Below are 5,121 nucleotides of genomic sequence, written 5' to 3' on the forward strand. Positions count from 1 at the left end.
TTATTTTGCCGGCAATCATTAAAAATACACATTTTACAACCAACCCGGACTTGCCAAATGGAAGGTGGGTGAAACAGAGCAAGGGGATTAAAAGACCACTTATTGTGATGAGCACTGGGTAATTTACAGAATTGTTGAATCATTATATAGTATACCTGAAATTAATATAACACTGTATGCTAGTTATACTTCAATAAAAAATATACAAATTTTAGATGAGAGGATCTTCATCAATTTGAGGTCTGTACCTCATTATTTCTGTTCCTATAAGCTGTTAAGATTTGTGCAGAACTATACCTACCTCAAGGAGGGAGAGCTCTTTTGTCTTCTCTTTAAAAACAAGACTTTACCACCTGCTTTTAACAATAAAATTTGGGGGGCACCTGGGTGGCTCAGTCGACTGAGTGTTCGACTTCAGCTCAGGTCATGATCTCACAGTTCATGAGTTTAAGCCCCACGTTGGGCTCACTGCTGTCAGCAGAGCTCACTTGAGATCTTCAGTCCTGCTCTCTCTCTGCCCCTCCTCCACTCATGCTCTCTCAATAACAAAATAATTCATGTCGCCTTACTATCGAGGAAACGACAGGTGCTTTCTCAAGGATACTTCATTATCCCCACAAAATATGTTCCCTGTGTTTCTTTTGGTATACTAGTTGCAAATATATTCTTTGGCCTGAGTTAATGCAGCTACATCTAACCAGTGGCTGCCTCACTGGAGTTTTGTTAACTGTTTTACATCCATTTATGTGTGGATTTCAAAGACAAAATGGTTATATTTCCAATTGTCTCACTAAGTTATAATTATATAAGATTATCAAATGATATGTCTCAAAGGCCGATAGGTCAAATTATAATTATTTTTTAGTCTAATTATGAATACATTTTGCCTAGAAATAAAAAATAATCATTTTATTACTTAATAAAAATGATTTTATCAATTTGTGTAAGCAAATAAGCTGAAACTGGACAGTTTTTTAATATTTTGTATTTTACTTTATATATGATGCTACACCTATAAGAAATTAGTTAATAAGAATTTTTTCTTATGTAATTGAAATAGAATCTAATGTCTCTCAACCTCCTCAAGGAAACAGATTTCCCCCCCAAAAGGCTTAACAGTATGAATTTAGGTCTAAAGAAAGGCAGAAAAGCTTCTAAATTCAGAGTAAGTCAGGAGAGTTTCTTTTTCATTGCCCTTTTCCACTTCTACTGTCTGTAGTCATTACTCCTTTTTCATTGTCCCCTTCTGGAAAAGCAGAAAAAACCCTGGTTCCCTGTGGGCCCTCAGGGAGACTAGGTTTAATTAAAGTCTGAAAAGCACATTTGAAAGCGAGGACTATTAAACCAGAAATAATTTGTGAAGTGTTTTACCCCAATCTGCGTATTACCAGTAGTTGAAAGACAAAAGAAAAGTGTAGAATAAGAAAAATAAAGAAATCAGGGAAATATTAAACCTAATGGTCAGTTATCTACCGCAATCAGGTTCCCTGGGCACCACCTGGTAGGAAGGGATGTGAAGCCTCATTGACCATTAGCTGTTGATCTGGAAAATCCAAATGAAACATTCTTATAGATGCTGTGATGGAAAAAGTACGTGGTCATCACATGTAATTGAGTGAGTCCTGCATAGACAGCAGTAAAATCGTCACGAACAAAAACCTTTTGCACTCACATCACGTGCATGTGCAAGGCAGCATTCCATGCCCCTCAGCCACTTGAGGCAAACTAATGAAGGAGTCATCTCGTGTCACGGGCCATGTTTCTGGAAAGGTCTATTTCTTCTTGTCCTCTTGTATATGAGATGCTATAAGCCATTTCTTTGAAATTTGTGTCTTGTGCTTCTATTTTTGTTTTCTCTTTGATTTTCTAATTGTTTCCACTCTGCACAGAAGTTAAATTTCAGAATTAATTTATCAAGCATAATATCCATTAGCGGGATTACCACTTGAGAACTGCCCAATTTTTCAGTATATTTATCAATCTGTTAATTGAAGAGTTGGCAACCATTATATTTTTAAGTCATTGTAGTATTGAACTCAAGGAAGATGAAATTTTTGAACCACAGAGGTTGAAATTCAGTGTCACTTTTATGTTTAGTCACTGATAGCCAGTTCACACTAACGGGTCCTGGACACTTGGTTTTTGGGTCCTTTTCTGGATTTCACCTTATTTTAAGAACAGTTCCAACCTATAGTTGGCAACTTTTCATACCCTTGTTTGCTAACCAGGACTTTGTTACCGTAAGATTTAAACAGGCACGTGTATTCAAATTAATAAAGATGTTGATAAGCAAGAAAATAATTAGAATTAAAGGGCAGTCATGGGTTAATAATCAATTTAGAAGAAATTATCTAAAACAAAGATTGACCTGTGGTCTAATTGTTCCTGAAGTATCCTAAAGTTGAGGTGGAAACTAAAGCAAAAGTTTTAGAAGCTCTTTGCTCTACTAAATGTCTTCCATTTTATCTCCCTTTAAAGCCAAGGGAATAAGGGTTTTCAAGACTCAACCCGAGCATTTAAAATTTTCTGTTTTGCATTAAAATGTTCTCGTTTCTCACTTTACTGTTGATACATCTAAAAAACTAATACAGCTCATATGAAACAGCCCTTCATGAATTATTTACCCTATGAGGAAAGATAATATTCCTAGTCTACACAGATGTACATCTTATAGCCACTGATTTAGTTATCATATGCCTTAGGGACATTCACAAAGTGTCGGCAAATGTCAACAAAATACTGATGGCAAGTGTAATAAATGACAAAATGCTGTTGAATTTGTATAAGATTCTGGATGGTCTATCTGAATTCACCTTCGAACGATGGCTAGAAGGAAGATAATATTAACCCTCCTCTTTAAATCTGCAGAAGAAATCTTATAAAATGATTTATAAAGTTTTGAAATCTTGTGAGCATTTTAAGCAATCAAGAGCGATTAACACTATTTATTCCCATATTACTATTTATTTCCCATATACGCCAGAGACCAAAAGAACCAAGAAAGTACCATAGGGCATAAATGTCACCAGAGATAGGTTAGCGAGTCTCATAAAAACACCATTTGGATTTCCATCCAAGGAACCCTTCTAACTATGACTGTGAATTTGAAAATAACTGTGAGGTTGACAGAAGAGTATGAATTGTCCAAGTTAATTAGCTTCATTTTCTCTGGTTTAATCCCTATTTTTTTAAGCTAGGACTCGTTCATCTTTATATTGTGATGAAGTCTCTCCAATAAAATAACCGGCTCTAACAAATACCTTACGAAATCAAAGACTTATTTTAAAAAAAAACTACCAGCAAATGGTTACTGGATTTTTCCCACTTAAATTGTGCCACAGAAAACAGAAAAGAGTATCTCCCTGGTTTACAAAATAAATTACTCCCTATTCCCCAGGAAAAAAACAAAGCTGGAAATGTGCAGTGTTAGGAGAAGACAGAATCATTGTGTGACTGAGACACAAAAAATCTGGCTTATGTTTCTACTTCCAGCACTGACATATCTCCCAAGATTGTTACCCTGCCGGTCTCCCTGTCTCAATCAAATGCGGTTCTTTCTACTTGTTCAGATGTAGTGGCATAAGCTTAAGTCCTGGAAGTGCCAAACAGGAACCATGGCAACCTTGAGCAATGACAAGATTAACACGTCTTGAACAAAAATGAAACTCCTCCTTTCGGCTTTTAGCCCCTAGAGGAAATATTTACATCTTGGATTTCAATCCTATGAATGCAAATACCGTCCAGTTATTTACAGGGTGTAACACATTTCATTTCCATTGTTATCGCAACCCAAATAGGTTGGTGAATAAGAAAATAATTTCAGAGAGGCAGGAAAGAGCGTGGTCTTTCAGAAAGGATGAGAACTGCCTGGCCCAGCTTAGAGTTTGTCTAGAAGAGGAATAAGACGTGAGGTCGGAAATGCAGATTAGAGAGATTACAAAGAGCCGTGAATGGCAGCCTGATGATAGCAAAAAATGTCAGCGAAAGTTTATACAACACAGTATGCATCAGGCATAATGCTTAGACCTGACATGGGTTATTTTATTCATTCTTCACAACCGGGGCTGTGAATCAGTCGGTATGCACCGTTACCATGAGAACTATTATTATCCCCTTTCCAGGGAGTTCGGGGAACTTGGAGAACTTGCCCAGGGTTACATAGCTGGGAAGTGGCTAAGCTGGTATTAGAATCCAGGTCACTCTGAATCCATACGGTGAGCTCTTGGACAGCCTAGAGTTTGGTTTTATTCTACATGTTTGCAAGTTCAAAAAAAAAAAAAAAAAAGTCAAAATTATAATATGCAAGAAAGGACCAAACAGTTCTACAAACTTATTACGAAAAATAGCTATCTTTTCTCCATGTCCCTGCCATTATTTTTTTTCTTCCAGGAGACAAGCCCTTTCAACTCCTTGATTGTTTCTCTTTTTAAATTCACCTCTAAATCTTTAAATAACATTGCTGGACCGCTACTGAAATAACTACTGTTTCTTCATTTTTTAATGTTATATATGATCTACTTTTATTATGCACAATAAGGATTTAGCTCTTTTTCTTCACTTCCCTGCCTTTACCACAAACATAACATACAACCGCCACATAAACAAGTGATTTTGTTAAACTGTATTCACTATTTACATTATTTTGACTAGGTAAATACTACTTACAATTGAACCAAGTGGTACTTACTAACATTATACCTTTTCCTTTCTTCAGTAACCTTTTGTTTTCCTGGGGTTAATATATATATTTATTACTATATATGTATTTATTATTTATTTATTATATATATATTTGTATATAAATTATTTTACCTGAAAAAAAATTTTAATGTTTATTTATTTTTGAAAGAGAGAGAGAGCAGGGGAGGGGCCGAGAAAAAAAAATGTTTTTAAAGACTTTATTTTTTAGAGCACTTTTAGGTATACGGTATAATTGAGAGGAAGGTACAGAGATTTGGTATATACCCCCTGCTCCCACATGTGCATAATCTCCCCCACTATCAACATCACTCACTAGAATGGTCTATTTCTTACCAAGGATGAGCCTCCAGTGACACATCATAATCACCCAAAGTCCACAGTTTACCTTAGGGTTCACTCTTGATGTTCTATATTCTATGG

This window comes from Panthera pardus, unplaced genomic scaffold (assembly GCF_024362965.1).
Source record: "Panthera pardus isolate Hobbes unplaced genomic scaffold, ASM2436296v1 HiC_scaffold_1, whole genome shotgun sequence".
NCBI lineage: Eukaryota > Metazoa > Chordata > Mammalia > Carnivora > Felidae > Panthera > Panthera pardus.